Raw genomic sequence first — 13,165 nt, forward strand, 5'->3', positions numbered from 1 at the left:
AGAACAGCCCTGGACGGCCGGCTGTGGGCTCATTCTTCTCTCTCTTTACCTTTGAGAGATTCTCATCTTGCAAGTCGGGCATAAATTTCCCTTCCTCCATGAGAATCCCTCCCCCCATGCTCTAATCACCCCCAGTCTCTCCCTGCCCGGTGCATCCCTCCGTTCTCCGGATGCCCTTGATCCCTCACGGGAACAGCGGGATGACCCTCCCTCGCGGCATTGCGGACACAGATGCCCAGCAGAGCAGCAACTCAGCAAGCACACTCTCTCGTTGGGACCTGCAAGCAACCGGTGCCCAAACAGTATATGCTGGGTGTTGGGGAGGGGAGGAAGCGAAGCGAGAATGGTGGATGGATGCGTTCTTTTTTGCTAAAAAGCCTGAAGGGGAGAATTAGAGACTCAAGATCTTAGTCCAGATTAGGTTACTCGTAGCTAGTAACACATACAACTTCGAGGTTGAAAAACATACCCTTGGCGGACGGACGGACAGAGACAGGTGTCTCCTATGCTGTTCCTCCCCGCCCCCCCCGCCCAGCCGTCTCATGGGTGCACTTCCAGAATCATCAACCTGCACGAGCCCAGGTGTGCGATCACACTGGGACGGCGGGGGGGTGGGGTGGGGGGGAGGGGGGGCATTCTCCTGTTCTCAGCCACCCACGTCTGAGCTCCCTCTCTGCCCTCCGGAGTTATCAGGGCTGGAGGGGGCCCCCAGTTCTCCTGCCCTCAGCTCATCGCCTCGGCCTTTCTGTGGGGTCACCCTGTTCTAGATAGGAAGTCTTCACGGCACAGACGGATCAGCGTTTCCAGGCTGTAGGTACCGAGTCTCTCGGCGTGGAGCCAGCCCCCCAGCCCCCAGTCCAGGGACGAGCCCTCGGGAGGCGGTGGCGTTGGGGCTCTAATCTCCAGAGCGGGGCTGATAAAGCGGAAGGATCTGCACCTTCCCAAGGGCGACTAGAAAGGTAGAAAGGTGGGCTGAGTAAACAAAATACATAATAATGAGCAGGCGGTCATTTGGGAATCCCCGGATTAGCCCTGTCCCGCTGGGGCAGACCCTTTCCCCAGCGTTTTATCAAGAGCTCAGCAGCTATCTGGGAAAGGAAACGAGCTTTTGCCATCCCCTCTGGTGCGAGGCTCCTGGCCTGCTCGCCCCGCTTCCTGCAGGTTCATTAGGGGGTGTGACACGCAGCCCCTGCACCTCCTGCCAACACGTCTTGCTTCCTATGCAGTGCAGGGCTCAGCCATGCCGGGAGCATTTGGCCGCCGCCGCTTGGTCTCGGGGCTCTGAGGGGCTCCTGGTGGGAGCTGCGATGTGTGTGTGTGATGCGTGGTGTACGTGCACATGCGTGGCATCTGCACGGTGTGCTTTCAAGGATGAGTCTGGGCTTGGCTGTGAGACTTCAGTTCCAGCCAGCTCCTGGCCTCGGGGCAGCCGAAGCCCTGTCAGAGGGCAGAGCCCCTTCCTGAGGAGGGGAGGTCAGTCGACCCAGGAACCCCAAAGGGTGTCTATCCCCGTCCTCAGAAGGAGCAAGACGGGGAGCAGACGGGTGCCCTGTGGCTCCCTGCCCCCACCCCAAGGCTCAGGCCCGCGGTGTCTGTCTGGGCCTCCTTGCTGACATATCTCTCTTTCCACCCTCAACACAGTGGAGGCTTTCAGAAGGGAAACTGAGGCCAAAGTTCACAAACTAATTCCGTTTCGAGGTCATGCAGCCTGACACTGAGGGACCCCACTGGGATTTGAACCCAGGGCCCCTGCCCAGCCAGGCTGCACCTTCATCTCGTGGGTAAACAATCTCCTAAACCCAGCGGCAGGCTCCTCCTGGGCGGCCGGCGAACCCCCTCCGCAAGCCCTGAGCACCCGTCTATCAGCAGACACAAAGGGGACAGGGCTGGCGACACAAAGACAGGTCCCGCCCTGAGGGAGCTCACCCCCCTCCCCCGACACAGGTGGTGAGTGTGGCTGGTCCAGCTGATGCCTCCGCCAACGTGGATTCTCATGAGCTTCCTGAGGAGCGGCCCATGTCAGATTCTCCTTCCCTTGGGGTGGGGGGCCCTTCCACGCTGACTGCCATCCCCCGAGCCTCTGGGCTGGGTGAAGGCCCCTCCACGCTGACTCACGGCTCTAAGCCCCGCAAGACCCGGATGGCCGTGCCACATCCCTGACTGCAAAGCCAGTGGCCTCCCTGCCATCCCAAAGGACACCCGCCGGGCTGCCTGTGGGCCCCAGGTCATGTGACCAGGCTTGGCAACAGCGTCAAAGCTCAGAGCACCCAAAGAAATAAGAAAAATAAAAAAGAGAAAGCAATGAGTCAGGAGATGTGTGCGTGAGCCCCAGGCCAGAGGGTCTGGCTTCTTCCCACAGCAGACACCCCTCCTGCCCTGCTTCTGAGTGGCCCCAGCCTCACGTGATCTTCCACATCTACAGAGCAGGGAGAAGGACCAAGGCTTCTTTGTAGGGTTGTTAAATCAGTTAGTACTTATGAAGCACTTAGAAGGGGCGCCTGGTGGCTCAGTCGGTGAAGCATCTGCCTTCGGCTCATGTCATGATCTCAGGGTCCTGGGATCGAGCCCTGCATCGGGCTCCCTGCTCAGTGGGGGTCTGCTTCTCCCTCTGCTCCTCCTGCTTGTGCTCCCTGTCTCTCTCTCAAATAAATAAATTAATTAAATCTTAAAAAAATAAAGCACTTAGAAAGTACAGGAAATCCCTATGTAAGTGCTTTTTAAAAAAAAGGAAAAGAAAGGATCCCAGAGGCTGTTTAACTGACCCCAGGGCCCTCAGCCAGGACCCATCCATGGAGCACAGCCCTGGTCAACGGGAAGGTAGCATCCCACAGGCACCTCGTTAGTGGAGACCTCTTGTGAAAAGTCAGTAATATACACCAAGGGCCTTAAAAATATCCGTAGCCTTGACAGCCGGTAGCTACACCTGTGGTGAACAGGGAGTAAGGTGGAGTCATCAAATTACCTGGAATGAATGTGAAATCGTGTATCAACTAGATTTCAATAAAAATAAAAGAAACAGAATTAAAGACTTAAAAAAAATATTCCCAGCCTCGCTCCAGGCAAGTCCCCTTTTGTGAATCTGTCCCAGGGAGATACTTTGAGACTCAGATTAAAATTGTCTACAAAGATTCTATACAGCATTTCTATAATTATAAAAAAAAATTAAGGAAGTACAAATGCCAAACAAAAGAAAGATCAAAGGATGGTGTACACACAGAATAAATTATCAGTCATTAAAAATCATGTTTAAAAGAATTTTAGGGGTGCCTGGGTGGCTCAATCTTTAAGTGTCTGCCTTTGGCTCAGGTCATGATCCTGAGTTCTGGGTTGTGGGATCCAGCCGGGAGGCCTGCTTCTCCCTCTCCCACTCCCCCTGCTTGTGTTCCCTCTCTCTCTGTGTCTCTCTCTGTCAAATAAATAAATAAAATCTTAAAAAAAAAAAAAAAAGAATTTTAAATGGGGCGCCTGGCTGGCTCAGTCAGTGGAGCGTGTGACTATTGATCTCGGGGTCGTGAGTTCGAGCCCCACATTGGGTGTAGAGATTATTTTAAAATAAAATCTTTTTTTAAAAAAAGAATTTTAAATGGCATGAGGAGAGCTCACGCTACGCAGTGTCAATTTAAAAAGGAATGCACAGCATCGTTTATAATGTATGATTCCAGTCAATATACACAGGAGAAGGAAAAAAGGAAATTTACCAATGTGTTAATGATGATTATTCCTGGGCTGAAGAAATCTGGGTGACTTTTAATGTCATCTTTACCCTCTTTCTGTATTTCCCAGAATTCCTGAGAGCCTTTTTTTTTTAAATAATCAGAAAAATGAGATTTTTGTTTTGCTTTGTTTTTAGTGCACACCCTTGGGTGTTACGACAGATAACTTTCTGCCAATAACCTACCTGCTTAGAACCCGGGGTGAGCTATTTAACCACAGACTCTCAGTCCGATGAACCACAACAAGGGGGGAAAGAAGAGCTACTTCACGAAGTTTGGGGATGAGAAAATGAAATGAAGCGCCAGCATCGGGGGGGGCCCCCTCGGAAGCAGCGTTCCCTGACAGCTCCCTCCACCACGCTTCGTGCCCGAGGGGCTGCCACTATGGAAGAGGCGTAGCCCCCTTGGGCGGTCAGACTACACCTCTGGGAGTTTGTGCATTGGCTTTGCTGCCGGTCTGGCAATCACACTATTTTTTTTTAAGATTTTATTTATTTATTCAACAGAGAGACAGACAGACAGACAGACACAGCGAGAGAGGGAACACAAGCAGGGGGAGTGGGAGAGGGAGAAGCAGGCTTCCCGCCGAGCAGGGAGCCCGACGCGGGGCTCCACTCCAGACCCTGGGATCACGACCTGAGCGGAAGGGAGATGCCTAACGACTGAGCCCTCTAGGCATCCCCAGCAATTGCACTATGAGATACGTATTCATTCCTCTGTTTATGCCCTTACAACTTCTTTCCGTGTATACACCAAATCTTAATAGATAACCTATCTCCAAGTTTGACAGATTATGCTTTTAAGGTAGTGGAATTTCATACTCGTCCCTGTTGTACACATTCACTCTACTTACCATTTGACAGGTATTTGATCTAATTTTGCGGCCATACCAGAGGTGTTTCCAGTTTTTACTACAGGAAGCACTGCTGTTACTAACATCTCTGTGCGTGTGATTCTTTTCTCTTTCGACCTACTTCCTTGGGGGGTAAATTTGCAGGTGGTACTAGCATTTTCCTTACTCTGTTTGCCTAGTTGCACTCCAGAAGGATGTTCACATTTTCTAAGTCTCCAGCAATGAAATGCATGTATGTGTTTCCCCACAGGGGAATCTTCAAAGCTAGCTTTCTTGTGAGACAAGAGCTATAAAATGACTCCTCGGTGTTTTATGCTGCCTTGTCTTACAATTTTAATTATTTTCCATATTTATTGTTTTATTTCCTCTAGACTGTCGTATTGGAAAGGGATAATTGTAGACATCGATTGCAGAAAATATCAAGAGGTAATATCCCCACTTACAGCCACAGTGGCAAATTGTCTTCAAAGTCTTTAGTGCAAATAAGACAGTGGGATATTGGTAGGGATACATAAATACACCAGTTGAACAAGAGAGTCAGAAACAGACCCCATGGCCCATGGATATGTGGACACTTGATTTATGACAAAGGTAGAACAGCATTGTAATAGAGAAAGAACGTCCTTTTCAACAAATAGTGCTGAATCTATCAAGTATCCATATGCAAAAACATGAAATTGGACCCCTACCTCACATCATACAATTTCTGGTGGAGTATGGACCTAAATGTGTAAGGCAAACCTATCAAGTTTTCAGGAGAGAACAAGGGTTCATGTCTCAATGAACATGGGATAGGGCAAGATTTCTTAGACACATAAGACACTATTATAAAACTAGTTCTTTATTTTGACCCAATGTTTTTAGTTTCTCTGTCTCCTACATCTGCACGAAATCGTAACAAAGTAGGGAGAGGAGAACTATCATAGAACCATCATAAAAAAAAAAAACAGATTGCTCAATCCAACTATATTAAACTCAGGGATGTTTACCTATCAAAGATATTTTAATTAAACAGAAAACTAAAAGAGTTAACTGTGAAGGAAGAAATTTGATAAATTAGCATATATAAATTTGAGACTTCTGCTCAAGAGCCACCATTATTTTTTTTATTTTTTATTGTTATGTTAATCACCATATATTACATCATTAGTTCTTGATGTAGTGTTCCATGATTCATTGTTTGTGCATAACACCCAGTGCTCCACGCAGAATGTGCCCTCTTTAATACCCATCACCAGGCTAACCCATCCCCCCACCCTCCTCCCCTCTAGAACCCTCAGTTTGTTTTTCAGAGTCCATCGTCTCTCATGGTTCGTCTCCCACTCTGACTTACTCCCCTTCATTCTTCCCTTCCTGCTATCTTCTTCTTTTTCTTTTTTAACATATGTTGCATTATTTGTTTCAAAAGTACAGATCTGTGATTCAACAGTCTTGCACAATTCACAGAGCTCACCATAGCACATACCCTACCCAATGTCTATCACCCAGCCACCCCATCCCTCCCACCCCCCACAATTCCAGCAACCCTCAGTTTGTTTCCTGAGATTAAGAATTCCTCATATCAGTGAGGTCATATGATACATGTCTTTCTCTGATTGACTTATTTCACTCACCATAACACCCTCCAGTTCCATCCACGTCGTTGCAAATGGCAAGATTTCATTCCTTTTGATGGCTGCATAATATTCCATTGTGTATGTATACCACCTCTTCTTTATCCATTCATCTGTCGATGGACATCATGGCTCTTTCCACAGTTTGGCTATTGTGGACATTGCTGCTATAAACATCGGGGTGCATGTACCCCTTCGGATCCCTACATTTGTATCTTTGTGGTAAATACCCAGTAGTGCAATTGCTGGATTGTATGGTAGCTCTATTTTCAACTGTTTGAGGAACCTCCATACAGTTTTCCAGAGTGATTGCACCAGCTCGCATTCCCACCAACAGTGTAGGAGGGTTCCCCTTTCTCTGCATCCCCGCCAACATCTGTCGTTTCCTTACTTGTTAATTTTAGCCATTCTGACTGGTGTGAGGTGGTATCTCATTGAGGTTTTGATTTGGATTTCCCCAATGCCGAGCGATGTTGAGCACTTTTTCATGTGTCTGTTGACCATTTGGATGTCTTCTTTGGAAAAATGTCTGTTCATGTCTTCTGCCCATTTCTTGATTGGATTATTTGTTCTTTGGGTGTTGAGTTTGATAAGTTCTTTATAGATTTTGGATACTAGCCCTTTATCTGATATGTCATTTGCAAATATTTTCTCCCATTCTGTCAGTTGTCTTTTGGTTTTGTGGACTGTTTCTTTTGCTGGGCAAAAGCTTTTTAACTTGATGAAATCCCAATAGTTCATTTTTGCCCTTGCTTCCCTTGCCTTTGGCGATGTTTCTAGGAAGAAGTTGCTGCGGCTGAGGTCGAAGAGGTTGCTACCTGTGTTCTCCTTTAGGATGTTGATGGACTCCTGTCTCACGTTTAGGTTTTTCAACCCATTTGGAGTCTATTTTTGTGTGTGATGTAAGGAAATGGTCCAGTTTCATTCTTCTGCATGTGGCTGTCCAATTTTCCCAACACCAATTGTTGAAGAGATTGTCTTTTTTCCATTGGACATTCTTTCCTGCTTTGTCAAAGATTAGTTGACCATAGAGTTGAGGGTCCATTTCTGGGCTCTCGATTCTGTTCCATTGATCTATGTGTCTGTTTTTGTGCCAGTACCATACTGTCTTGATGATGACACCTTTGTAATAGAGCTGGAAGTCCGGAATTGTGATGCCGCCAGCTTTGCTTTTCTTTTTCAATATTCCTCTGGCTATTCGGGGTCTCTTCTGGTTCCATACAAATTTTAGGATTATTTGTTCCATTTCTTTGAAAAAAGTGGATGGTATTTTGATGGGGATTGCATTGAATGTGTAGATTGCTCTAGGTAGCATTGACATCTTCACAATGTTTGTTCTTCCAATCCATGAGCATGGAACGTTTTTCCATCTCTTTGTGTCTTCTTCAATTCCTTTCATGAGTATTTTATAGTTTTCTGAGTGCAGATCCTTTGCCTCTTTGGTTACATTTATTCCTAGGTATCTTATGGTTTTGGGTGCAATTGTAAATGGGATCGACTCCTTGATTTGTCTCTCTTCTGTCTTGTTGTTGGTGTATAGGAATGCCACTGATTTCTGTGCATTGATTTTATATCCTGCTACTTTACTGAATTCCTGTATGAGTTCTAGCAGTTTTGGGGTGGAGTCTTTTGGGTTTTCCACATAAAGTATCATATCATCTGCAAAGAGTGAGAGTTTGACTTCCTCTTTGCCGATTTGGATGCCTTTGATTTCTTTTTGTTGTCTGATTGCTGGGGCTAGGACTTCTCATACTATGTTGAATAGCAGTGGTGATAGTGGACATCCCTGCCATGTTCCCGACCTTAGGGGAAAAGCTCTCAGCTTTTCCCCATTGAGAATGATATTCGCTGTAGGTTTTTCAGAGATGGCTTTTATGATATTGAGGTACGTACCCTCTATCCCTATACTCTGAAGAGTTTTGATCAAGAAAGGATGCTGTACTTTGTCAAATGCTTTTTCTGCATCTATTGAGAGGATCATATGATTCTTGTTCTTTCTTTTGTTAATGTATTGTATCACGTTGATTGATTTGTGGATGTTGAACCATCCTTGCAGCCCAGGGATAAATCCCACTTGGTCGTGGTGAATAATCCTTTTAATGTACAGTTGGATCCTATTGGCTAGTATTTTGGTGAGAATTTTTGCATCCATGTTCATCAAGGATATTGGTCTGTAATTCTTCTTTTTGATGGGGTCTTTGTCTGGTTTTGGGATCAAGGTAATGGTGGCCTCATAAAATGAGTTTGGAAGTTTTCCTTCCATTTCTATTCTTTGGAACAGTTTCAGGAGAATAGGTATTAATTCTTCTTTAAATGTGTGATAGAAAAAAAAAAAATAAATAAATGTGTGATAGAATTCCCCTGGGAAGCCATCTGGCCCTGGGCTTTTGTTTGTTGGGAGATTTTTGATGACTGCTTCAATTTCCTTAGTGGTTATAGGTCTGTTCAGGCTTTCTATTTCTTCCTGGTTCAATTTTGGTAGTTGATTCATCTCTAGGAATGCACCCATTTCTTCCAGGTTATCTAATTTCCTAGCATAGAGTTGCTCATAATATGTTCTTATGATTGTTTGTATTTCTTTGGTGTTGGTTGTGATCTCTCCTCTTTCATTCATGATTTTATTGATTTGGGTCATTTCTCTTTTCTTTTTGATCAGTCTGGCCAGGGGTTTATCAATCTTGTTAATTCTTTCAAAGAACCAGCTCCTAGTTTCGTTGATCTGTTCTACTGTTCTTTTGGTTTCTATTTCATTGATTTCTGCTCTGATCTTTATTATTTCTCTTCTCCTGCTGGGTTTAGGCTTTATTTGCTGTTCTTTCTCCAGCTCCTTTAGGTGTAGGGTTAGGTTGTGTATTTGAGACCTTTCTTGTTTCTTGAGAAAGGCTTTTATTGCTATATACTTTCCTCTCAGGACTGCCTTTGCTGTATCCCAAAGATTTTGAACAGTTGTGTTTTCATTTTCATTGGTTTCCATGAATTTTTTTAATTCTTCTTTAATTTCCTCACTGACCCATTCATTCTTGAGTAGGATGCTCTTTAGCCTCCATGTATTTGAGTTCTTTCCGACTTTCCTCTTGTGATTGAGTTCTAGTTTCAAAGCATTGTGGTTTGAAAATATGCAGGGAATAATCCCAATCTTTTGGTACCGGTTGAGACCTGATTTGTGACCTAGGATGTGATCAATTCTGGAGAATGTTCATGGGCACTAGAGAAGAATATGTATTCCGTTGCTTTGGGATGGAATGTTCTGAATATGTCTGTGAAGTCCATTTGGTCCAGTGTGTCATTTAAAGTCTTTATTTCCTTGTTGATCTTTTGCTTAGATGATCTGTCCATTTCAGTCGGGGGGGGGTGTTAAAGTCCCCCACTATTATTGTATTGTTGTCAATGTGTTTCTTCACTTTTGTTATTAATTGTCTTATATAATTGGCTGCTCCCATGTTAGGGGCATAGATATTTACAATTGTTAGATCTTCTTGTTGGACAGACCCTTTAAGTAGGATATAGTGTCCTTCCTCATCTCTTATTACAGTCTTTGTTTTAAAATCTAATTTGTCTGATATAAGGATTGCCACCCCAGCTTTCTTTTGGTGTCCATTAGCATGGTAAATGGTTTTCCACCCCCTCACTTTCAATCTGGGGGTGTCTTTGGGTCTAAAATGAGTCTCTTGCAGACAGCATATGGATGGGTCTTGTTTTTTAATCCAATCTGATAGCCTGTGTCTTTTGATTGGGACATTTAGCCCATTTACATTCAGGGTAACTATTGAAAGGTATGAATTTAGTGCCATTGTATTGCCTGTTAGGTGACTGTTACTGTATATTGTCTCTGTTCCTTTCTGATCTATGCTGCTTTTAGGCTCTCTCTTTGCTTAGAGGACCCCTTTCAATATTTCTTGTAGGGCTGGTTTCATGTTTGCAAATTCCTTTAGTTTTTCTTTGTCCTGGGAGCTTTTTATCTCTCCTTCAATTTTCAATGAGAGCCTAGCTGGATATAGTATTCTTGGCTGCCTATTTTTCTCGTTTAGTGCTCTGAAGATATCTTGCCAGTCCTTTCTGACCTGCCAGGTCTCTGTGGATAGGTCTGTTGCCAATCTAATATTTCTACCATTGTAGGTTACATATCTCTTCTCCCGAGCTGCTTTCAGGATTTTCTCTTTGTCTCTGAGACTCGTAAGTTTTACTATTAGATGTCGGGGTGTTGACCTATTTTTATTGATTTTGAGAGGGGTTCTCTGTGCCTCCTGGATTTTAATGCCTGTTTCCTTTCCCACATTAGGGAAGTTCTCTGTTATTATTTGCTCCAATATACTTTCTGCCCCTCTCTCTCTTTCTTCTTCTTCTGGGATCCCAATTATTCTAATGTTGTTTCGTCTTATCGTATCGCTTATCTCTTGAATTCTGCCCTCGTGATCCTGTAGTTGTTTCTCTCTCTTTTTCTCAGCCTCTTTATTTTTCATCATTTGGTCTTCTATATCGCTGATTCTCTCTTCTGCCTCATTTATCCTAGCAGTTAGTGCCCCCATTTTTTATTGCACCTCATTAATAGCCTTTTTGATTTTGACTTGGTTAGATTTTAGTTCTTTTATTTCTCCAGAAAGGGTTTCTCTAATAACTTCCATGCTTTTTTCAAGCCCAGCTAGTATCTTTAAAGTCATGATTCTGAACTCTAGGTCCGACATCGTACTAATGTCTGTATTGAGTAGGTCCCTGGCTGACGGTCCTACCTCTTGTTCTTTTTGCTGAGGTGATTTTTTCATCTTGTCATTTTGTCCAGAGGAGAATAGATGAATGAGAGAACAAAATGCTAACAGGTTAACAACGTCCCCAGCAAATATACTCTGTACAAATCAGAAAAAACCTGAAACCAGGGGAAAAGAAAGGGAAAGAAAGAAAAAAGAAAGAGAAAAGAAAAAAAAAAACAAAAAGAAAAAGATAAAAACAAAAACAGAACAATACCAAAAAAGCAGAATATGATCAAATATGATCAGGCTAGTGCATAGATCAGTGTCACACAGTAGATTTTGGGCGTATTTTGGTCTGTTAGAAAAAAGTGCCTCCTAAAATTTTAAAGGAAGAAAGACTTATATATGTACAAAATAAGGGTTGATACAATCAAGGGATGGATGATGACTGTAAAGATGAAAATTATAAAAGATTTTATAAAAGGAATTGATAAGAAGTTGTTTGAAAAAAGAAAGATTTTTAAAAAAGGGAGAGAATGTGATCAGGCAGGAGACTAGAACAAAGCCATCCACTAGTGATTTACAGTATATTTTGATCTGTTAGAAGAAACTGTATCTCAAAATTTTAAAGAGAGAACAACTTATATATATATGCCAAAAATAAGGGTAACTACTATGAGGGGATAAAATATCACTCTAAAAATGAAAAATAAAAAATGTTTTTTTAAAAAAAGGGATTGATAAGATGTTGGTTGAAAAAGGGAAAAAGGAGGGGCAGCCCTGAAAATCACAGAGGCCAGAGGTTCTCAAATTTGAGTGCGCAACAGAATCTCCTGGAGGGCTTCCTAAAGCGCAGAGGGCTGGGCCCCACCCCCAGTGACCTGATTCTTAGGTTTAAGACAGGGCCTGGGAACCTACATTTCTAACGAGTTCTCAGGGGTGGGGGCTCACGCTGCTGGCCCAGCGATCGGGAGCACGCGGCCAAGCATGGTGAACCAGGAGGAAAAGTCATTTGCCATCGGGGTGCAGTTCTTGCTGATGCACCTGCTGGCCTGGCTGCCATCTCCAGCCCTCTATGGCCTCACCATCAACTACTCCTGCATCAGGTGGAGCTTGCAGTGCTCAGGGAGGCGTGGGGCCTGTGCCTACTATGACAATGACGCTCTCCGAGACAGGTACCTGGGCCTGCAGGTAGGCTACAAGGCGCTGGATGCACTGCTGCTCTTGTTCATCAGCTGGCGGGTGAGGAAGAACAAGGAGTACAACGTGCAGGAGAAGGCTGCGGGCCTCATCTGACCCCTGACCCTCGGCCCAGACACTGCCCTGTTCCAGAAAGTGGACCCTGCCCCTCCACACCTGCCTGTATTTACTAATGTTAACACATCATTTCATCAAAAAAAAAAAAAAAAAAGAAAAAGGGAAAAAGAAAAATTAAAAAAACAGTTAAAAAATTAACTTTGAAAAACTAATGAATCATGGTAAAAAAAAAAAAAAAAGCCATGAATTCTTTGTGCAGTATTCGCCCAGCGCTGGAGTTCTCCCGTTCTCCTTGATCGGTAAACTTGGTCTTGGCTTGCTGGCTGTTCCTGCTGATTTTCTGGGGGAGGGACCTGTTGCCGTGGTTCCCAAATGTCTTTGCCGGAGGCGGAATTGCCCCGCCCTTGTTGGTCTGGGCTAAGCAAGCTGCTCGGGTTTGCTCTCAGGAGCTTTTGTTCCCTGCAAGCTCTCGGTACAGCTTTGGAGGACCAGGGTGAAAATGGTGGCCTCCCAATCTCCACCCGGAGGAGCTGAGAACTTGGGGCCCCGCTCCTCAGTGTGCCCCCAGAGAAAAGCAGTCACTCCAGTCTCCCCAGTCTCCGGCCGCACTCCGTGCTCACCCGGCCTGTGACCGAGCGTTTCTGTCTCTGGAACCTGACCCTGTGTGGAGTCTCCAAACCCAGCAGATCCCTGCGGTGCGTTCCCACGCCGCTCCTCCCGGGGGAGGAAGGGGAGTCTCCCCGGATCTGCCGCTTGTTGGGTCCCTGCTGGAGGAGCAGTGGCCCGACTGGGCCGCGGATCACGGTTTATGGCAACCCCGAGCTGTGAGCCCGCACCTCGGCTCCGTCTCTGCAGCTGGCTTCCCCGCTCTGATACCTGGGAGCTCTGCCGCACTCAGGCACCCCCGGTCTTTCTGTGACCCCGAGGGTCCTGAGACCACACTGTCCCGCGAGGGTTCCACCCCCGCTTAGCCAATGGAGCGACGTCCCTCAGCGGAGCCGGCTTCTAAAAGGTCCGATTTTGTGCTCCGCGGCTCTAGCACTT

The sequence above is a fragment of the Callorhinus ursinus genome, unplaced genomic scaffold (genome assembly GCF_003265705.2).
Source record: "Callorhinus ursinus isolate GAN/ISIS: 27379988/994484 unplaced genomic scaffold, GSC_fseal_2.0 scaffold13, whole genome shotgun sequence".
NCBI classification, from domain to species: domain Eukaryota; kingdom Metazoa; phylum Chordata; class Mammalia; order Carnivora; family Otariidae; genus Callorhinus; species Callorhinus ursinus.